Source organism: Gossypium arboreum, chromosome 4 (genome assembly GCF_025698485.1).
Source record: "Gossypium arboreum isolate Shixiya-1 chromosome 4, ASM2569848v2, whole genome shotgun sequence".
In the NCBI taxonomy this organism is placed as follows: domain Eukaryota; kingdom Viridiplantae; phylum Streptophyta; class Magnoliopsida; order Malvales; family Malvaceae; genus Gossypium; species Gossypium arboreum.
The window spans coordinates 10795390-10819860 of NC_069073.1; the positions used below are offsets into that span (position 1 = coordinate 10795390).

General features: G+C 37.4%; 2 non-coding genes across 2 annotated transcripts; one reads left to right on the forward strand and one right to left on the reverse strand.

Moving 5' to 3' along the window:
* Window positions 1-4211: 4211 nt before the first annotated feature.
* LOC128292567 (small nucleolar RNA R71) lies at window positions 4212-4317 on the reverse strand. Its single transcript, XR_008282552.1, has one exon. It is a non-coding gene; the product is annotated as a small nucleolar RNA R71 (small nucleolar RNA).
* A 17501-nt stretch (window positions 4318-21818) lies between these two features.
* On the forward strand, window positions 21819-21924 carry LOC128292341 (small nucleolar RNA R71). Its single transcript, XR_008282325.1, has one exon. It is a non-coding gene; the product is annotated as a small nucleolar RNA R71 (small nucleolar RNA).
* Window positions 21925-24471: the final 2547 nt, after the last annotated feature.

The window sequence follows — 24471 nt, forward strand, 5'->3', positions numbered from 1 at the left end:
CTCATAAGCTTCAAACTCAGGATCCAAAGAATGTTTACCAGTACTATCCACCAAATGTTGAACTAGTGGAACTAATAATGGATCAATATACTTCTGCAAAGAATGAGTTTTCGAAGCAAGTAAGATTTTTTACTTCCAAAGAAGATAATTCCTTCCAATTAAATAATTTTTTCAACATAATTCTAATCCCGTTAAAGTCATGACAACTTTACAGTAAAAAAATCTATGAGAAAATATATTTAATTTTCATATTCAACGAATCACAATGACTAATTAATTGAATTTTATGTTTAAACTTCAATTATTTTTTAAATAATATTTTGAGAAACTTAAATTAATTCTCAATTCATTTCCACACTTAATGAGAAAACACATTCATTTTCAAATGAGACCCATTTCTCTAACTTCATCATTTCCATTCATTCCTATTCATTTGATTCTATACGTAATTTATTTATGGTTTTAACGAGCTAGAAGAAGGACCGATTGAATATATATAATTAAGGCTCAAATTATTTATAATTAAATTCCAACTTTTCGCATATTAATTATAAACTCATTTAGTAATGAAGTCATTCCATTATAGTATCGTGACTAAGCTTTCCCTAATTACATACCATTATAAAAGCTACTCATTAGTGCTCGTCCAATGACCTTGTCGTAAGTGTGTTACTCTCATAGGATATTCTTAATCTCTTTGGGATAAAACTGGTCTTCCAATATTATCCTATTTTATCTAATGGTAACCATTACATCTTCTTTCATGAAAAGTAAATTACTATCAAATAGTAATTAAGTCATTTATCACAACGACAAACAACTTGTAGCCACGTTTATTTTTCATCTATCATGTAATTCCAACGAGACAATATCATTTACCCATTCCTTGGGTTATGAATTTCACTATTGTGAGTGATGTTACGTATTGTAGAAGTCGTATACCCATCACACTAACTATTGATTCCTTTTCGATTTAAACTCAAACTTTTACTTGCATTAAATTATATGAGCTACACGTACATAGTTCATCCACTCAGGATTAAGGTATGTCAAACTACGAATGTCACAACTGAAAAAAATCCATAAGCAAATTTAGGATCTATTCTACTTGAGTCATGTCCGATCTACTGTCAGTGTAGTTAGTCTAGTTAGTCACATCTATGTCTCTATTTTCTGGGAGTCATTTGCTTCGATGTTCAAGACAAAACATCTCTTCAACTGGACTTGACAGGCGTCATATTAATCTTTCAATCGATTTACTCATTTCCAATTAGACAAAGGACATGTTTAGGTTTGTAACAACCCATTTTTAATGGTATCAGAAATAGTGGTTTCGAGACCACAAATTTGACCAACAAGACAGTATTTTATTATTTAATTAATTTTTATAGAGTTATTAAAAGGTCGATTAAAATTTGGTTAAGTATTAAAATTTGGTTAAGAAATTTTAACGTTTAGATAATTAATTAAGTAAAAAGGACAAAATTTTAAAAGCTATAAAAGTTAGTTTCTATTAGTTAATTGATTAGACTAAGAAACGTACAAGGGTTTATGTGGCAAATATACCATAATTAAATGATATATACGGTTAGTGCTTATTTTATTTTAAAATTATATGTTTTAATTAAATAAAATAAAAAGAAAAGTTAAGCTAAAATAAAGCTCAATCAAGGTCCGTTTTTGTTCAGTTTTTGATAATTTCTACATTTTTGAGATGTTGCTTAGTAATTTTCAAGACCCAAGCTTTAATTTTTTATTTTGATAAATATTTTGAGTTATGCCATTGTTGATAGTTTGTGATTTTGTTGTTTGATGATGATATAGGAAATATATGTTTTAGATTAGCATATTTTGTATTGGAGTTTTTGATGATTTTGAGTAATTAGGACTAAATTACAAAAATAATAATTTGAGGAACTAAAATGTGAAATAAATGAAATATATGGGCTTGTATGAACACTAGGAATATTTGGCCAAACATGGGTATCTTGAAATTTTGAATATTTTGTGTTTTGTGCAATAGGGACTAAATTGTAAAAATTGTAAATGTCAGGGGTAAAATGGTAATTGACAAACCGTAATTTATACATATTTTTACCCCATGCTTAACACATTTTATGGGTGATTTTTCCTTAGAATCGGTGAATTCGATGCTCTTAATGCCTTAATTTCATGTTATATACTTAGGAGAGCATAGGAGAGCGAAAGGAACGAGAAACGGGCCAAAAACGGAGAAAATGGGCCAAAGTACGAAATCAACACGGCCTGGACCTCCTCACACGGGCAGACCACAAAGCCGTGTCACTTTGGCAGAATCAAAGCATGACTCACACGGGTAGAACACACGCCCGTGCCATTCTAATAGGTTCGAGCACGGCCTGAAGTAACCGCACACGGGCGTGTCACACGGGCGTCTCCCTGCCGAGCCCAAGTTAAGTCCAATTCGGAAAAGGCTAATTTTGAGGGTTCTTAGGCATTCCAAAGCCTATAAATACACCCTATAAGAGGAAGAAAGGGACACACAAAGAGAAGGAGGCAGGGAACTGCTCAAGAGAAGCCGATTGATCCATCTCAGAAGCCAGATTCACCATCAAGACTGAAGATCTCCCCTCAATTTCCCTTTAGGAGTTTTGGGTTTTCTTTATGTTTTGTATTCATTATTTTTTTGAGATGTTTCCTTTTTAGTTATGAACTAAATCCCCTAAATACCTAAGGGGAATGAAACCTAAGACGAATCTTGTTATTATTTTCTGAATCGTATGATAAATATTTAACTTGTTCTTAATTATGTGTTCTTAATTCTTGTTTTGATATCCCTGGATAATGATTCAAGATAAGCTCTTATTTAGAGGAGGAATAGACCCTGTCTAAAGAGTACAATTGTCATAATTAAGCGAAGTTGATTGCGCACCTAGAGATAGGGTGACAAGATTTTGCCGAATTAGGGTGAAACCTAATAAGAGGATCCATAGATCGAATTAATGCAACCCTAAGGTGTTAATTAGAGAAAAGTCTCAATTATTCAATCTAGGGATTAGACGTTATTAGTCTTGAACAAGGATAATAACATAACTTAGGGATCTCTACGTAACAAGTTAAATGGATAAATCGTCCAATTCGGAGTCAGAATAACAAGTGAAGTCTAGGTAGATTTTTCCCTAGGTATTGTCTTAATTCAATCGTTTTTCAAAAAGTAATTCCCCAATTCTATTTTTTGTGAATTCTTAGTTTAGATAATTAGTTAGTTAAAACAAAAACCTCTTTATTCTAAACAAAAACCTCTTTATTCTTAGGCTAGATAATAAAAAGACAGTCATTACTAGTACTTTTAGTTCCTTTGGGTTCGACAATCCGGTCCTGCTAAAACTATACTACTGTTCGATAGGTACACTTGCCTACATCGTGATAATAGTTAGTTTCAAGAACGATTCATTATAAATATTTAACACCTGTCACGAAAATCACGATCAAGTTTTTGGCGCCGTTGCTGGGGAACTAAGATATTAGGAATGCTCAATTTTTATTACTTTAGCCATTTATTTTTCTTGAAATTTAGTTTAATTTAATTTTATATTTATTTATTAATTAACTTTTTCTTTTGCTTTCTCTTGGCAGGTTTTTATAGTTTATGACTAGAAGAAACCCGTCAGGACCACTACTTTTTTACAAAGAAATCGATCGCACAGCTCGCAGAAACCGAAGAGAAATAAGGCAAAGCCTAAGATACACAGAGGAAGAGCAAGAGGATGATATCTCAACTACGACTGAGGAGATGGCTAAAAATCAAGACAATCAGCTACCTCCTGCAATGCCCACTAAGCTAGCAAATCAGAATCCTACTCTTCGTACTATGTATGATTATGCTAGACCTATTTTAACAGGAACTGAGTCAAGTATTGTTAGGCCTGCTATTGCTGCGAATAATTTTGAACTAAAACCTAACACTATTCAAATGATACAGCAAGTTGTTCAGTTTGATGGTTTGCAGGATGAGGATCCAAACACTCACTTGGCAAATTTCTTGGAATTCTGCGATACATTTAAAATTAATGGCGTTTCTGAAAATGCCATTCGTCTTCGGTTATTCCCTTTTTCATTGAGAAACAAAGCTAAACAGTGGTTGAACTCGTTACGACGAGAGTCAATTACTACTTGGGAACAAATGACCAAAAAATTTTTATTAAAATATTTTCCGTCGGCTAAAACAGCCAAATTACGTAATGATATCTCTTCATTTGTGCAGATGGACTTAGAAACTCTTTACGATGCATGGGAGAGATACAAGGACCTACTGCGAAGGTGCCCTCACCATGGACTACCTCTATGGTTGCAAGTTCAAACATTCTACAATGGTGTGAACCCTTCGACAAGAAAAATGATTGATGCAGCAGCAGGGGGAACCATCAACAACAAAACACCTGAAGAGGCTTATGAATTTATTGAAGAGATGTCACTGAATAAATATCAGTGGCAAGTCATGAGGACTAAGCCAACTAAAACAGCATGCATTTATAACGTCGATTTGGTTACTATGTTGTCAAACCAGGTAGAACTTCTAAATAAAAAGATTGATGGTTTACTTGGTTCTACTCAGGTACATCAAGGAATGAGGTGCGAGACGAATGGAGGAGGAGCATGCACAGAGTATCAGCCCTTCAACCCTAGCATCGAGGAGGAACAAGTCCAATATATGGGTAACAATAACTCTAGATCCCAAAATAACCCATATAGTAACACTTATAATGCAGGTTGGAGGAACCATTCCAATTTCTCGTGGGGCGGTTAAGGAAATCAAAGACCACAACATCTTCTGGGTTTTTAACAACCACCCTATCAATAGGAAAAGAAATTGAACCTTGAAGAGATGCTGTCTAAATTTATCTCGATGTCAGAAACCCATTTTCAGAACACCGAGACAGACTGAAAAATGAACAAGCGTCGATCCAAGGGCTCGAAACTCAGATAGGCCAGCTTTCCAAACTAATCTCTGAACGACCACATGGTAGCTTGCCAAGTAATACTGAACCCAACCCAAGGGAACAGCTCAACGCGATTAATGTTCAAGATGAAGAAGGATTCGTTGAGCCTGAGCCAGAACTGAGGCAAGAAACTGTGGTGAGCAGAGGTCAAGGTGAGGTAGGTCACAATAAAAACAAATCAATGAATGTCGAATATAAACCTCGTGTACCATACCCCAACACAAAAAGGAAAGACCGCTCAGATGAACAATTTGGTAAATTCCTTAAACTCTTAAAAATTTACATATTAACTTATCGTTTATTGAAGCTCTATCGCAGATGCCAAACGCAATGAAATTTTTAAATGAGCTTTTAGCAAATAATCGAAAGTTGGACGAGGCATCGCATGTGGAGCTAAACGCAGTTTGCTCAACTATTCTACAAAATAAACTACCCAAGAAACTAAAAGATCCAGGGAGTTTTACGATTCCTTGCTTAATTGGTAGTTTAGATGTTAATAATGCATTAGCTGATTTAGGGGCTAGTATTAATGTCATGCCCTACAAAATGTTCAAACAATTAGGTCTTGGGAAACCCAAACAGACTCGGATGAGCATTCAATTAACAGATAAAACTATAAGATTTCCTAGGGTATTATTGAAGATGTCCTAGTTAAAATCGATAAATTTATATTTCCCGTTAACTTCATTGTTCTAGACATAGAGGAGGATAGCAACACTCCTTTGATTTTAGGACGGCCCTTTTTAGCAACTGCTAAAATGATTATTGATGTTGGCACAGGTGAGCTCACACTCCGTGTGGGAGATGAAACAATCACCCTTCAAGCTCGCAATTTTGGCAACACATCGGACATTAACGGTGATCGTCTAAACCATTCTACTAAAACTGACAGTATGGTGCAACCTACTTTGCAGGAAATAGGTCTGAAGGAAGTACATGAGCCATTCTCAAGCAGTAGTAAAGGACCTATTCATGAAGATCGAAGGCTACAAATTGAATAGCTAGATGAATGGCGGACGCATAAACTGAGAACACATGATAAACCAAAACTATGCCAGAACAAGCTCAATACCTTCCCAAATCAACTTAAGGTTGGAAATAAAGTATTATTAGATGCCTCAGATCCTTACATTGTCACTACCAAACCAAATGAAGAAATCCCTCTTATGGTACTTAGCATTTTCCCATTCGGTACAATCGAGGTAACTCATCCCAAGTTTGACACTTTTAAGGTAAACAACACCCGTTTAAAACCTTATTTTGATGAGAATGATAGCAGGAATGAAGAGTATAAACTTCTCAAACCACCATGACCATTCAATGGAGAGGTAAGTCGAGCTTAGACTATAAATAAGCGTTTCTCGGGAGGCAACCCGAGCAGTAACTCTATTAACTTCTTTAAATTTTAGTGTTTAACACCTAACTTACTAACAGAGCTTTTGAATATAGGTTTCCCACACAGACACTGCCTATCACACGGGCGTGCTTAGGACCGTGTGGAAATAGGGTAAAGATTTGCCCTAAACACGGGCTATTATAAATCGCCACGGCCGTGCGACATGGCCGTGGGCGAACCTAACAAAATAACACGGGCTTTCGACACACCCGTGCTGTAGAACTGTGGTTGAACCTGAGAGAATAGCACGGGCGTGTGACACGCCCATGTATAGCACCCGTAGTCGAACCTGTTAAATTAACACGAGCGTGGGCCTACATACATGGGCGTGGGAGAAGCGAACGAAGCCAGGCACGGTCGTGCGACACGGATGTGTACAGCCACATGCCCAAGGAACACGGGCATGGACTAAATGTCAGACGCACCTAAATTCAAAATTCGCGAATCACACGGGCTGAAATTGGGGAACACGGGCGTGTTACCTGGCCATGTGCCCCAAAATCTATAAATAGGTTGCACTATTCATTGTCTTCTTCACCCAAAAACCCTAACCCTAGCTGCTGCAAGTCCACACGCCTTCCCCGCCACGCTCATGCGTACCCTCCAACTCCATTTTTGACGCTCATTCTCCCCTTTCTAGCGTTTGTTTACTCTTTTCCCTTTAATTGCACTCATTTTTCATGTTAAGTTATCATAGCACTATGCATTTTTTATGTTTTTTTCATCTCTTTATCACTCACATTTCATATCTAGAGTAGTTATTATCTTTTCATGTTGAAGTTCTTCCTCGTTGCATGATTTATCTACTACATTTTATTAGTTTAAAGTGAAAATACTCATGACTTTTGGGTTGATATTCTCCATCAATAAAATGTACTAACATAGAATTATTTGCCATTTTTTTAAGAAACTCATACTATTGTCATTCTAATGATACACCATAAAGTTATTTTTGATTAAGTTTGCTAGTAGTTGTGACTGAGATTATTAGTTCTAATTTATGACTTCTGCCTTTTTGGATTTGCTTTTGTATTACCTTGAACATTCCTCACGACGAAATAATGGTTTTGCTTGCAGGTATACAATGTCTTCTTCACGAGGAAAGAAAACTGCTGTCCCTACTTCAAAGAAAAGGAAGGGAGCGTCATTTTCTTCGGGTCCCACCGCGAAAATTCGCCACCCTTTCCTGCGATTCCCCATCAGGCCCCAAGAAGAACTTTTCCAAATACTCTGGGCCCGACCTTTAATTTCGTGTCACTGCATCAACTGGGCTACAGTAGAACAAGTTCAGTTGGCTGATGCGATTCGGGCCCTCCTAACCACCGACCCTTGAGAGATTGTCTTTGGGATTATCGAGCCAACATATCTTGAGCTCACGATGGAACTATGCTTAACGTTTCATCTTCAAACCGTAATGACAAACTACGATGATCCCTGCATGGTCCAATTTTGCCTAGGCGGATTAGTCCGCCAGCTAAGCGTCCTAGAATTTGATATTGCACTGGGCTTATATATGGAAGAGTTCAAGGAGGAGAATGACTTAAATGCTCTCAACCACCACATCCATCGTTCTCCTTCACGGTGCTGGGATGCACTAGTACTGGGTTCAGCCACCTATAATCCTAGCCACTCCAAGGCATCGTCTCTCCCTCCATCTTTGAGGTACCTACACGCTATTTTGGCTCACATGTTAACAGGAAGGCGAGAGAGCACTTGTAACATCCTGAAATAGGGCATAGTCAGAATAGTGGTTTCGAGACCACAAATCTGACATCAAAATATTTATTTTATGGTTATTATGAGGTCTAAAATATGAGTATATGCATATGTTAAAGTTTCATGAAGAAATTTTAAGTATAAGGTGTCCAATTGGAAATCAGGGACTAGAATAAATTGCAAAACTTGGTTTCTAGAAGCAATCCATATGAAATTGCTTTAGATTATGAATTAGAAGGTCTTGGAGAGCAATTTTCCTAAATTTTAAATTTTTGGACAAAAATAGGCTTGCATGGATGAAATTTTAAAGAAAGGGCATAAGGGCATTTTGGTCATTAGGTTTTTTAATGAAATAAAATGGGAAAAATAAACCAAAATCAGCTTATTTTCTCCTTCATCCAGCCGAATTTCAACAGTCACCATAGCTAGGGTTTTCAAGCTTTCCAAGGTAAATAGTAAGTGCTCCCAAGCCCCGTTTTTCATGTTCTTTGTATTTTTGAAATCCTGGTAGCTTGTTCTCTTCATTTCTACCCATATTTCATGCTAGGGTTCATGTTCAAAAATTTACCCATGCATGAGTTATTGGTATTTTGATGGATTATGGAAGAATATGAAACATAAATGTGTGTTAAACATCTTTTCCAAGTTGGTTTTCATGAGAAACCCTTATAAGGACCATTTTGCAAAAGATGTAAATGTGTGGTAGAGATGAGGAAAATAATGGAGAATGTGGGTTGAGATAAGAGAGAAAAATTTTCGGTTAGGTTTGGGTAAGATAGAAATTGCATGTGTTTCATTATACGAACCTAGGGACTAAATCGTAAAAATGTCAAAGGTTAGGGGCAAAACGATCATTTGGATCGGGGTAGATATTAAACCTGAAATGTATAATGAGGGCTATTAATGAGTTAATTTTTCTGTTATAGACCCCGAGGAACAAATTTCGGAGGTCGATCGTGGTAAACGCAAAGTTTCGGAATAACCGAAACACAATCCCGAAAAGAATACCAGGTAAGTTCGGATAACTTAAAGTAAACCCCTAATATGTATAATTGCATGATTTATGTATGCATGATAATTGCATTTATATATGGCATGAAAATGCATCTTTGATAGTGAATTGTTCATAACCGTCTCGGTTGAGGTTAAAAAGGGAAATCTATGGAAAACTCCTCATTGACATGTGAACTGAGATCCTGCGTGTGTTGCAGTAAGGATTTAGCCTGGAAGGGTAATCCGTGATCTCAAGTATGAAAAGGAATCTAGCCCGGATGGGTGTTCCTTGAATGATCAAGCCTCTCGAAGAATATGTGTGCAATATGGATTTAGCCCGGACGGGTAATCCGATTAGGGTCTGAATTTAGCCTGGATTGGTAATTCAGATCCGAGATCATTAAAGGTGTTTGTCACTATAAATAATTTAGCCTAGACTGGTAATCCTGACATCACCTTACGAGTTCATGATATGAGGAATTTAGCCTGGACTGGTAATTCCGCCATGAAATGTTAGGTTCACGGGAGTGCATATATGTAAAATGATCATTCGTGAGAATTGACGGATAATGGGTATTCCATCGAGATTCCCTAAAAACTCAACGAGATTTACGCGGAATACATCTATGAATGAAATGTTAAATGATGAGCTCATCTAGTTAAATTACAAGATACATGATTATATGACTAACTCATTGATTAAGTGCATGTGATAGGAAATCATTTCATAAATGGATGATTTCATGAATTTAGTATCGATGTATGCTAATTACCCAGTAAGTTTACTTTCCGGTTATTTGAGCTTACTAAGCATGAAAATGCTTACCGCCACTCTTTTCCCTGTTTTACAGAGCTCGAGGACTCATAAGGATTGGAAGACGATTGGAGAGCCAACACACTATCAACTAGTCAAGCTTTGGTATAAAGACACTTCTATTTTGTTAATGGCATGTATACGGCTTTGAGTATTTTGTCATATGTGTCACTTGAATTGCCCAAAAGAAGGCATGTAAAGATGCATTCATTTTTTTGTATAAGGGCATGGAAAATGGAATATTTGAAAGTAGGCTATGACCTCCCTTTATATGCATGTTTATGCTTCATTATGTTTGGTTGCTACAAGTGGCAATGAGTTCAAAAACGAGCCAAGTTTTGAATGTAATACAATAACGTAAGAACCCATGAATACTAAATGGGAAATAACCTTTTTGTGTGAAACCAATGATATGAGGTTTCCATACAATGAGTCTTATTAAGATTAATTACAAGTGTAAAGTCATGTTTTCTAGCAAACTCTGAAATTTTCTAAGCATAAGAGGTAGGAAAGGGTGATCTTCGGCTTGGAAAATAGCCCAACAGAGTCCACATGGTTAGACACACGGGCGTGTGTCTAGGCCGTGTGTGACACACGGTTCCCTCCCACAGGTGTGCGTTGTGACCGTGTGTCCCCTGCACCTAAAACTTTAATTCAAATTAGTACATGGGTAGGTCACACAGGCGTGTGCCTAGGCTGTGTTAATTTAATAGAATGCTCAAGTTTTGGACACGGGGTGAGACCACGAGCGTGTGACTTGGCCCTAAGATACACGGGCGTGTGAGCCCACATGGCCCACACACACGGGCGTGTGACACTCCTAAATAAGGAAAATTTTCTATAGTTATGGGATGTTCCCGGTCTTAAATTTTTAAATAAAAAGTTTCGGTAAGGCCTTGAACCCTATCCTGGTACCGGATACGGGTGAGGGGTGTTACAGCACTGGCGTCGTCAACACTCACGACGCCTACTTTCTATGGTGTATGTCACACGGGTACATCATCGACCTTGCCTATTTTATTGCCCTCGCCATTCAATAGCAGACGGAGCGGCATAAAAAGGGTGTAACACCCCGAACCCGAGACCATCGCCGGTGTCGGACACGAGGGGTTAACAAGCCAAATCCACATATTGCACCCACAAATTTGACATTTCCAGACAGGCTGGAAATCTGCGTCACTGTCGCCTTAAAAATCATATCTCGAGTTTCAAAACTCGGAAACTGATTCCGTAAATTTTCCCTGAATTTAGACTCATATATACATCCATGGATTTATTTTTAGAATTTTTGGTCGGGCCAATTGGTACAGTTTATTAGTAAAAGTCACCCATGTTACAGGGATCGACTGCTCTGACCTTCGCGCGTTACAACTTTAATATCTCCCTGTACAGGGATTTAATACTGGTGCCGTTTGTTTCTAATGAAACTAGACTCAAAATAGAATCTGCACATATAAGGCATGACTTCTAATTCTTTCTGGATAATTTATAGTAAATTTTTAAAGTCGCGACAGGGGACCCAGAAACCGTTCTGGCCCTGTCTCACAATAGCTTTAATATCTCTTAACATGTAACTCCTATGACCGTTTCGTTTCTTCCATATGAAAGTAGACTCATCAAGGTTCATTTACATAACTTATTCACTATTTAATACCATTCCTACAAATTTTGGTGATTTTTCAAAACCACACCACTGCTGCTGCCAGCATCTGTTTTCAAGGTAACCATTACCTATTTCATGATTTCCACGATTCAATTGGCCCTTTTGCATACATAGCACAAAGTGTGATCACGATTAACCATTCCAATGGCTAATCTTTTCAAACAATTCCATACCCCATAATGATCATCATACAAACGATTATAGAATCATACTAAAACGTATATAAGCCATTTTCGCATGGCTATCCAAGCTTACACAAAACCGAAAGGTACATGACCTTCAACAATAGGGTAGTCCTATACATGCCATTTCAAAGTTCAACCAAAATTATACCAAAATGGAGGCTTTGATAGTGTAGATGACTTCGACTTTAATGATCCCGAATCCGATCACTAACGAGCAAAATCTATAAAGCAGAGAGCCAAAGCAACGGGTAAGCATTTTTTATGCTTAGTAAGTCTCAAGCAATAAAATCAGCTTTAACTAAAGCATTACATTCACATAGCCAAATGAATCATTTCATTAATACACATTCACATAATCATACTTACTTCACACTTCATCATTATACACTTTCACAAGATATCAACCAATTCAATAGCTGAAAACTCGTTAGTCGATTGAGCGAATGTTACTCAAACATATCGACTTTTCCAATGCACATATAAACATACCTTATTCTTTGGGCTTTTCGAGCTTACTAATTAAATTTATTACAGCAACCAACGCTCACCTCCAGCCCAAGCTTCTTGAATACAACCGGATATAACCACATGCACGAATGCCTTGGTCTTAGCCGGATAGAACGACTTGCACAAATGCCTTGGTATTAGCCCGGATTTAACAACTTGCACGAATGCCTTGGTCTTAGCCCGGATGTAGTCACTAGCACAATTGCCTTCGGTCTTAACCGGATATAATTACTAGCATAAATGTCTTGGGACTTAGCCGGATATCATTCAATTGCTCATGCACACATATACATCAATAATCATTACACATCCATATTTCATTTTCAGTTACTAAGGCTCAAACACAAACATACCACTAGCATAATCGCCCGGGACTTAGCCGGGTATCATTCAAATACTCATACACACATAAATCAATAATCATTACACATCCATATTTCATTTCACATAATTCGAGTAGGGTCATTTCTTGAGGACTTACCTCGGATGTCGTTGACGGCTTCAACGGCTATTCGACCACTTTTTCCTTCCCTTTATCGGATTTAGCTCCCTTTGCTCTTGAGCTTAATGAATACAAGTAGAAGTATTCAATATTTTTATCAATAATGTTTACTTGTCAATCACATTCGCATCTCATATCATCTCGCTTTATTATAATTTATCATTCAACCTTTAAACCAAAACGCCATTATATGACCACATATACATACATCCATATATTTAAGCTCAAGAATTTTAATATAACATCAAGTGCTCAAATTACTCATGTGGCCGATTATACATGGTCATAATACACAAAATCAAAAATAAATTCCAAGACTTTCACATCATATATGTACTAAGCGAATACGTTGGCCAAGTTCACATACATTCTTCAACAATTCCTTCTTTAAACAAACACATCTAAGCCTTCCTTTCATATTATCAACTCCAACCATATACATTATTCAAGTATAACATTTTCATATTCGCAATAGTATTACACATAATAGCCGACTCTTCTTACTTTGTATTTATGCATCTACTTGATCATTCGTTTAGTTCAAGCACCCATACACCAAGATTCATCAAGTTTAGCATGAAACATAACCTTAATCCTCAATAACCATTATGGCCGAAAGTTCTAGTCACCCCAAAATCACAATTTCTAACATGGGTCACCTAAAAAAAATACTTGGTAACTAGCTCAATTTCATCTAAAATTTCAAGGATTCATATGAATTTCTCACCTTATTTATGGCTTAGAAACCAAATGGTTGCTCTCTTTTCTCCCTTAGAATCGGCCAAGAAGAATCAAGAACAAAGACTTGTTTCTTTCACCCATTTCTAATTATTCCTTAAATCATAAAGGCAACAACCATTTCCCTAAACATCTTCCATGGCGAACACTTGTATTACTACCACCTTCAAAATTTTGACATGGGCAAGTAAAGGACTTAGTAACTAGCTTCATATATGCAAAGATTTCAAAGACTAACATGGATTCCATACCTTAGTTCAAGCTCAAGTGACCGAATGCTAACTCTTCCTTTTCTTCTTGAAGGATCGGCTAAGCTAGGAGGAAGATGAACCAAACTTTTTTTTCTCTCGCTCAATACACGGCAATGGGGAGGGGCAACCACACATACCCATTTTTTTTTCTTTTCTTCCTACTAACACCAATATAATAACCATTCTAACATCAACCATTAGCAAAACATGTTGGAAACATGTTCCCTTTGCCCATAATTTGTCATGGTGGCCACTAACCTTAGGAAATGGGATAATTGACATGCAACTCCATTTATTTCACTTCATGCATTATTAGGCCACTTAAAAATTCACCTATCACATTTTCAAGTCCTAACACATGGGTCCTTTCTTATAAATTAGCACCTAATTAATAAAAATCAAGACACGAAATATTTACGCATACAAATTCCACATACAATAAGCACAGAATATAACACCTAATTATTCTTGTGACTCGGTTTTGTGGTCCCGAAACCACTCTCCGACTAGGGTCACATTAGGGGTGTCACAAAGGGGGTCGTCTCCATTAACCCCTATGTTACTCGGTTGGCTCGACACTTCGAGCTCCTCAACACTGCGGCCAGGAATCATCCTTGACCCTCATTGGCCAGATGTCTCCACAGGTATCTCGACCATGCCAAGCATGAGGATGATCGAAAAGTACCGAGGAACCTACCTAATCACGAGGTTTCATGATAGGCTTTAAATATTTATAATTACTCATTCTTGAACTAACTATTATCGCGATGTAGGCAAGTGTACCTATCGAAAAGTAGTATAGTTTTAGAAAGACCGGATTGTCGAACCTAAAGGAACTAAAAGTACTAGTAATGACTGTCTTTTTATTGTCTAGCCTAAGAATAAAGAGGTTTTGTTTTAACTAACTAATTATCTAAACTAAGAACGCAAAGAGAATGGAATTGGGGAATTGCTTTTGGAAAAATCGATTGAATGAAGACAATACTTAAGGAAAAATCCACCTAGACTGTACTTGTTATTCTGGCTCTGAATCGGACGATTTATTCATTTAACTTGTTCCGTAGAGATCCCTAAGTTATGTTATTATCCCTATTCAAGACTAATAATGTCTAATCCCTAGATTGAATAACTGAGACTTTTCTCTAATTAACACTCTAGGGTTGATTAACTCGATCTATGGATCCCCTTATTAGGTTTCACCCTAATCCGACAAAATCTTGTCACCCTATGTCTAGGCGCGCAATCAAATCCACTTAATTATGACAAATGTACTCTTAGACAAGGTCTATTCCTCCTCTGAATAAGAGCTTATCTTGAATCGGTATCTTGAGATATCAAAACAAGAATTAAAAACACACAATTAAGAACAAGTCAAATATTTATCATACAATTCAGAAACTAATAACAAGATTCGTCTTAGGTTTCATTCCCCTTAGCTATTTGGGGGATTTAGTTCATAACTAAATAAGAAAACATCTCAGAATAATAAAGAATACAAAACATAAAGAAAACCCAAAACTCCTGAAGGGGAATTGAGGAGAGATCTTCAGTCTTGATGATGAATCCGACTTCTGAGATGAATCAATCGGCTTTCTTGGAGTAATTGCTTATGCCCTACTCTGTCCTCCTTTTCTTGCTTCTCTAGGGTGTATTTACAGGCTTTGGAAAGCCTAAAAGCCCTCAAAATTAGCCTTTTTCGAATTAGACTCAACTTGGGCTCGGCAGGGACACCCCCGTGTGCGATTACTTTAGGCCGTGCTCGAGCCTGCCAAATTAACACGGTTGTGTGGTCTGCCCATGTGAGGAGGTCCAGGCCGTGTTGATTTCGTACTTTGGCCCATTTTCTCCGTTTTTGGCCCGTTTCTCGTTCCTTTCGCTCTCCTATGCTCTCCTAAGTGTAAAACATGAAATTAAAGCATTAGGAGCATCGAATTCACCAATTCTAATGGAAAATCATCCATAAAATGTGTTAAACATGGGGTAAAAATATGTATAAATTATGGTTTATCAAATACCCCCACACTTAAGCATTTGCTTGTCCTAAAGCAAAATTCTCAACTCATAATCAAAATAAATTCTTCTCAACTTATAATTTCTATCGATAATATCTCATAATAATCCATAGGTAATCATACATTGAGAATTCAACTAAAAGTACATAAAAGTTTCAAACATTCCAAGTTGAGTATTTAATCATGCAAACATAGGTGTCTCTCCTCATTTAAGTAATTACCTTTGATTCAGAATATCACAGAGTTTCACATCCTCACTACAGATTCACTTAAATCACTCGAGGTGTTTAAAGACAAAAAATAAAGCACTCAATAGTCAATAATGAAAAGTCATTACCATATGCTTGCATGAAAATCAAATCCCCACCACTATAATTTAATATGATACATCAATTAAAAAGGTCTTTAGAGGGTTGTAATGAGGTTTGGTTAAGGGGTATGGTCACAAGCTGAAAGAAAGGGTTAGAATCGAGATTGAATTGAAAAATTACCTAACTAGAAAAAGAGTTAATCATCACTTGCATACAACAGAGCTTCTTCTCAGACTAAGGAATTTAACTTCTGAAGCATACAAACAGAAGATCACTACTAATATGTATACATGTTTTTTTTAAGAACACATTAAATTACAGAGTAGAATAAAACATAGCTAAGCAACTATTTCAATTCAAATCTCGATAAAAATAGGGCTTAAATTAATTTAAGGGATTTCAACAATAATGGTTTAAAGGTTAATATTAAGGGTAATACAAGAAATGGCTTGTTAGGCTCAATAGGGTTTACTAAGGGTTAATCGTGGAGGTAGGCTTTTCATGGCATGAGTGGGTTAATCCTAAGTGCCTTAATCATTTTGACATATCAAATCAAATGGTGTGGTCTCGACATGCATAATTAAGCAAGTTCTAGAATAACGGTTCAATACTGACGCACTCAAAGCAATAATAAAACTGAGCATGAAAAGAATTAATAGATGCTCAAAAGGCTAAAAAATCTCACAAAAATTATGGTTTTTTGATGTTTAACAACTTGTGAATTCCAACTCAAAGTAATACCTAAACTTTGGGGAAACAGCCTAAGATTTTAAATTCTTAAAAATCAACTGATCATGCTTGATTCTCTAATGTCTTAAAGTTTAAACAATCAATGCATAATTGCCTATGTTTTAATTCAAGATATATCAATCAAAATCATAAATCAATTAAAATTTATCCTAAATATGATATGAAAGCTTTTTCAAGAGAACAAGGAAATCCTTCAGGGATTTTTCTGATAATGAAATAAATACCCCCCCACACTTAAGATGTACATTGCCCTCAATGTACAAAAATAGACATTAGAGTATAAAAATAAGATAGGGAGAGAAGTGGAACTTCCTGTATGATGAATTCCTCGAACTGGAGTTCTGGAGAGTAATCGGTTCAAGAGTGGAGGAGGATACTCCGATGATCGTAGAGGTTCATTAGGCCATAAGTCCTACGCCAAAAGGATATTATCTCTAGCGGTAGCTATGGTCGTGGGCGAGCAGGACATGGCAATCATGGAAAACCTTTCCCGGTGGAGCTTTAGTTCCTATGTGATAATGAGCTTAAGAGCTCTATATAACTGTGATAAAATCAGGAACTTTTTAGGGGATATTAGGAGGAATAATTACTCAAAAAGAAATAACTAAAATTAATAATTAAAAATAAATTTTCTAAAATCTAATAAAAATAAAAAGTAGTTTTAATAAAAATTAAAAACATAAAATTATAAATAAATGTTTTTCAACATCTTCATCGCTGGATGGTTCGCGAGGTGGGACTGGCAATGAGATGTGGAGGTGCTGACAAATCTACTGTAGAGTAGCATCAATATTGTCAAATCGTTGAAAACATTGCTACTCGAATCGCGTGAGGCGCTCAGAGATGTCAGCATATAAAGCCGCCACATGAACTAGACAAGAGGGTACTGGTGGCTGAGGCGGTGGGTCCTCGTGCTATGGGGGGACATCATCATGAATGTCCTTGTAGGCCTCCCCCTCAGTAGATTGGGCAAGACGATACTGGGGAGGGTAGGTTCCTCGGCGCCTCTCGATCATCCTCATGCTAAGCATACTCGAGATGCCGTGTGGAGACATCTAGCTGATGAGGGTGAGGGATGATTCTTGGGCCGCGGTGTTGAGGAGCCCGAAGTGTCGCGCCAGTCAAGTCATGTAGGGGCCAATGGAGATGACCCCCTTCCAATGCCACTCCGTCTAGTGCTGAATTTTGATGGCGATGAAATTGGCAAGGCCAATGACGTGTCCGTGCGACATGCACCATAAAAAGTAGGTGTCGTGAGTGTTGACGACGCCAGTGCTCTCTCGCCTCCTTTTAATCGTGTGAGCCAAAATGGCGTGTAGGTACCTCAGGGATGGTGGGAGAACTGATGCCTTGGAGTGGCTAGGATTGTAGGAGGCTGCGCCAGGGGCCAATGTGTGCCAGCACTTCGAGGGGAGAGAAATGTATGTGGTGAGTGAGAGCATCTAAGTCATTCTCTTCCTTAAACTCCTCCGTATATAAACCCAATGCCGTACCAAATTCTGGGACACTGTGCTGGCAGACTAATCCACCTAAGCGAAATTGCACCATACCGTGATCATCGTAGTTCGTCATTACGGTCTAGAGATAGAACGTTGAGCATAGTTCCATCGTGAGCTCAAGGTATATTGGTTCGATGATCCCAAAAAATAGCTCCCAAGGGTCGGTGGTTAAGAGGGCCCGAATCGCATCAGCCAACTGAACTTATTCTACGGTGGCCCAGTCAATGTAGCGGCCCGCAATTAAAACTCGGGCTCGAAGTATCTAAAAAAATTCTTCCTGAGGCCCACAGAGAAACTGTAGGAGGGGGTGACGGATTTTCGCTGTTGGACCCGCAGAAGATGATGCTCTCTTCCATTTTTTGGAAGCAGGGACAGTGGCCTTCTTTCCTCGTGAAGACGACATTAAAAGCCTGTAATATAAAGAATAATAATAATAGGTAAACAAATTCGAAGAAGTAAAAAGTCATGAATTTGAACTAACTATTTTAGCCAAGACTACTAATATGAAGCAAACTCAACCAAAATAACAATGAGAATGAGAATAGAAATGTAATGGGTATGAGGTTTTCCTAATCTCAATTTAACATGGAATGTATGATAACTAACCTAGGAATACATATTAAATAATAGACATTGGCATGGTAATAGCATGAGAAGAAGCATAGTAATGTCATGGCTAACCTAACAATGCAAATTAAATGATAGAATAATGAGAAAAATGAAGAATAGTTCAAAAGATATGAAGATTATGTTGATACTAAGCATTAGAAATAAGTAAAATAGAAGTGAAATGAGTAAACAAATGCTAGGGGAAAGAGATTAAGCGTCAAAAATGGAGTGGGAACCGGCGCACGAGCGTAGTAGGGAGGCCGTGTGGAGTTGCAGCGGCTAGGGTTAGGGTTTTTGAATGGGGAAGAAAGTGAACAGTGCAGGGTATTTATAGATTTTGGGCCACACGGCCATGGCACACGCCCGTGTTCCCCAATTTTTGCCTGTGTGTTTCGCATTTTTCCTATTTGGGCACATCTGGAATTTGTCCCACGCTTGTGTACCTCGGGCATGTGGGTTCACATGGCCGTGTTGCACGACCATGTCTAGCTTCGTTCACTTCTCCCATGCCCGTGTGGGAAATCCCCACGCCCGTGTCAATCTAACAGGTTCGACCACGGGTATGAGACACGGGCGTGTCGCACGCCCGTGCTAGTTTCTCAGTTTCAACCACGGGTTTTCCACACAGGCGTGTGGCATGCCTGTGTTGTTTTGGCAGGCTCAACCACGGCCATGTCGCACGATCGTGGCGTTTTATCGTAGCCCGTGTTTGGGGAAATCCTTGCCCTGTTTTTACACGGCCATAAGCACACCCGTGTGCTTGGCCGTGTCTCTGTGGAAAACCTGTGTTCGAGAGCTCCGTTAGTAAGTTAGATGTTGAAGACTAAATTTTTAAAGAAGTTAATACAGTTAGTGCTCGGGTTACCTCTCGAGAAGCGCTTATTTATAGTTTAAGCTCGACTTACCTCTCTGTTGAATGATCATGGTGGTTCAAGGAGTTTATACTCCTCATTCCTACTATCAATCTTAAAATAAAGTTTTAAACGAGTGTTGTTTACCTTAAAAGTGCCAAACTTGGGATGACTCACCTCCACCGTACTGAATGGAAAAATGCTGAGTACCGTAAGAGGGATTTCTTCATTTGGTGTGGTAGTGACAATGTGGGGATCTGTGGCATCTAATGAGACTTTATCTCTAACTGTTAGTTGATTTAGAGAGGTATCAAGCTCATCTTGGCGTAGTTTCATTTTATCGTGTGTTCTCAATTTATGTGTTCGCCATTCATCTAGCTCCTCTATTTGCAGCCTTCGTTCTTCATGAATAGATCCTTTACTATTGTTTGAGAGTGGCTTATGTACTTTCTTCAGACTTATCTCCTGCAAAGTGGGTTGTATCATGTGGTCAGTTTTAATAGAATGGTTTAGACGATCACCTTCAATTTTCGATGTGTTGTCCGAATTGCGAGCTTGAAGGGTGAGTGTTTCGTTTCCTATGTGAAGCGTGAGTTCACCTGTGCCAACATCAATAATTGCTTTAGCAGTTGCTAGAAAGGGCCTTCCTAGAATTAAAGGAGTGTTGCTATCCTCCTCTATGTCTGAAACAATGAAGTCAACGGGAAATATAAATTTATCGATTTTTACTAGCACATCTTCAATAATACCCTAAGAAATCTTATAGTTTTATCTTCTAGTTGAATGTTCATCCTAGTCAGTTTGGGTTTCCCGAGACCTAGTTACTTAAACATTTTATAAGGCATGACGTTCATACTAGCCTCTAAATCAACTAATGCATTATTAATATCTAAACTACCAATTAAGCAAGAAATCATAAAACTTGCTGGATCTTTTAGTTTGTTCGGTAGCTTATTTTTCAGAATAGCTGAGCACACTGCATTTAGCTCCACATGCGATGCCTCGTCCAACTTCCGCTTATTTGCTAAAAGCTCTTTTAAGAATTTCATTGCATTTGGCATCTGCGATAGAGCTTCAATAAACGATAAGTTAATATGTAATTTTTTTAAGAGTTTAAGGAATTTACCAAATTGTTCATCTGAGAGATCTTTCCTTGTCGCGTTGGGGTATGGCACACGAGGTTTATATTCGACATTCACTGTTTTGTTTTTATTGTAATCTACCTCACCATGACCTTTGCTTACCACAATTTCTTGCCTCGGTTCTGGTTCAAGCTCAACAACTCCTTCTTTATCTTGAATATTAATTGCGTTTAGCTGTTCCCTTGGGTTGGGTTCATATTACTTGGCAAGCTACCTTGTGGTCATTCGGAAATTAGTTTGGAAAGCTAGCCTATCTAAGTTTCGAGCCCTTGGATTGACGCTTGTTGATTTTTAAGTGTTGCCTCGGTGTTCTGGAAACGAGTTTCTGACACCGAAATAAACTTTGAAAGCATCTCTTCAAGGTTCGGCTTTTTTTCCTGTTGGTAGAGTGGTTGTTGGTAGCCTAGAGCTGGTTGTGGTCTTTGATTTCCTTGACCGCTCCATGAGAAATTGGGGTGGTTCCTCCAACCTGCGTTGTAAGTGTTACTATATGGATTGTTTTGAGGTCGAGGATTATTACCCATGTAATTTAATTGCTCGTTATCCATGTTGTGGCCATAAAGTTGGTATTCCGAATGGCTTGTTCCACCTTCACTTGCTTCGCACTGCATTACTGGGTGAACCTGCGAAGAACTAAGAAAACCATCAATCTTTTTATTTAAGAGTTCAACCTGATTAGAGAGCATGGTGACCGAATTGACATTATAAACGCAGGCTTTTTTCATTGACTTTGTCCTCATGACTTGCCATTGATAGTTATTCAGTGACATCTCCTCTATAAACTCATAGCCATCTTCAGGTGTTTTATTACTGATGGTTCTGCCAGCAGCTGCGTCAATCATTTGTCGAGTCGAAAGATTCAGGCCATTATGGAACGTTTGAACCTGTAGCCAAAGCGGTAACCCATGGTGAGGCCACCTTCTCAAAAGGTCCTTGTATCTCTCCCATGCATCGTAGAGTGTTTCTAAATCCATCTGCACAAAAAAAGAGATATCATTATGCAATTTAGCCGTTTTAGCCAGTGGAAAATATTTTAGTAAAAATTTTTCGATCATTTGTTCCCATGTAGTAATTGACCCTTGTGGTAACGAGTTTAACCACTGTTTAGCTTTGTTCCTCAATGAAAAAGGGAATAACCAAAGACGAATAGCATCATCAGAGACACCATTAATTTTAAATGTATCGCATAGTTTTAAGAAGTTGGCTAAATGAGCGTTGGGATCCTCGTCCTGCAAACCATCAAACTGAACAAATTGTTATATCGTTTGAATAGTGTTAGGTTTTAATTCAAAAGTATTTGCAGCTACAGCAGGTCTAACTATGCTCAATTCATTTCCTGTTAAAGAAGGTTTAGCAAAATCATACATGGTGCGCGGAGTAGGATTTTGATTAACCGCAATTGCAGGAGGTAGCTGATTGCCTTGGTTTTCAGCCATCTCTTTGGTTGAGGGTTGAATATCATCTTCTTGCTCGTTCTCTGTGTATCTTAAGCTTCACCTTATTTATCTTTGATTTCTGCGAACTATACGATCTTTTTTTTCGTCAAACAGTAATGGTCCTAACGAGTTTCTTCTAGTCATAAACTATAAAAACCTGCCAAGAGAATGAAAAAGTAAATTAATAAATAATAATAACAATAAAATTCAATTCAATTGCAAGAAAATAAATGGCTAAAGTAATAAAAAATAAGCGTTCCTAATATCTTAGTTCCCCGGCAACAGAGCCAAAAACTTGATTGCGAGGTTTCATGATAGGTTTTAAATATTTATAATTACTCATTCTTGAACTAACTATTATCGCGATGTAGGCAAGTGTACCTATCAAACAGTAGTATAGTTTTTGCAAGACCGGATTGTCGAACCCAAAGGAACTAAAAGTACTAGTAATGACTATCTTTTTATTATCTAGCCTAAGAATAAAGAGGTTTTTGTTTTAAATAACTAATTATCTAAACTAAGAATGCATAGAGAATAGAATTGGGGAATTACTTTTGGAAAAATCGATTGAATGAAGACAATACCTAAGGAAAAATCCACCTAGACTGTACTTGTTATTCTAACTCCGAATCGGACGATTTATTCATTTAAATTGTTCCGTAGAGATCCCTAAGTTATGTTATTATCCCTATTCAAGACTAATAACGTCTAATCCCTAGATTCAATAACCGAGACTTTTCTCTAATTAACACTCTAGGGTTGCATTAACTCGATCTATGGATCCTCTTATTAGGTTTCACTCTAATCCGGAAAAATCTTGTCACCCTATGTCTAGGCGCACAATCAACTCCGCTTTATTATGACAAATGTACTCTTAGACAGGGTCTATTCCTCCTCTGAATAAGAGCTTATCTTGAATCGGTATCCTTGGATATCAAAACAAGAATTAAGAACACATAATTAAGAACAAGTCAAATATTTATCATACAATTCAGAAAATAATAACAAGATTCGTCTTAGGTTTCATTCCCCTTATCTATTTAGGGGATTTAGTTCAAAACTAAATAAGAAAACATCTCAGAATAATAAAGAATACAAAACATAAAGATAACCTAAAACTTCTGAAGGGGAATTGAGGAGAAATCTTCAGTCTTGATGATGAATCCGACTTCTGAGATGAATCAATCGGCTTTCTTGGAGTAATTCCTTACCCCCTACTCTGTCCTCCTTTTCTTCCTTCTCTAGGGTGTATTTATAGGCTTTGGAATGCCTAAAAGCCCTCAAAATTAGCCTTTTCTGTAACAACCCTATTTAGGGCCAAAACAGAATAGTGGTTTCGAAACCACGAATCCGAGGTTGAAAAAAAATTAAAATTATTTTGATTAAGTTTTAGTGTTTATATTATGATTTCATAATCGTGTGAAAATTTCGTTGCGAAATTTTATCGATTGGGTGTTTAATTTAACGTTTAGGACTAAATTGAAATAGGTGAAAAATGTGTGTGTTCTAGTTCATAAAGTACTTGATTGAAATGGGGGTTTAAGTAGAGGTACTTAAATGGCAATTAGACCATTATACTTTATATGGACAAAAATTTGGACATGGATGGAATTTTTAGAAAGTTTAGTAGTAAGGGCATTTTGGTCATTTGCATAATAAATGAAATAAAATGGGAAAAATAACACAAAATGTGTTCATCTTCATTTAGCTTGGCCGAAACTTGCATGTTCTCCATAGCTAAGGTTTTTTTCAAGCTTTCAAGCTCAATAGCAAGTGCATTCAAGCCCCGTTTTTAATGTTCTTTACATTTTTAAAATCCTCGTAGCTCGGTTTACCTACTTCTACCATTATTTCCAGTTAGGGTTTATGTTTAAAAATTTACCCATGAATGATATGCATGTATTTTGATGTTTGATGGTAGAATATGAATGTTTGAGGTTAGGAGAACGATCTTTTCTAAGCGATTTTTTAAAACGAGCAAAACAAGATAATTGGTAAAAATACCTAATGCTCATAAGTGCATGTTAGAGTGAGAATTTGATGTTGTCATAGAAGAGAAAAATGATCAGCATGTCATAAAACATAAGAATAAAGGCTGAAATTAAATTTCCGAGCCT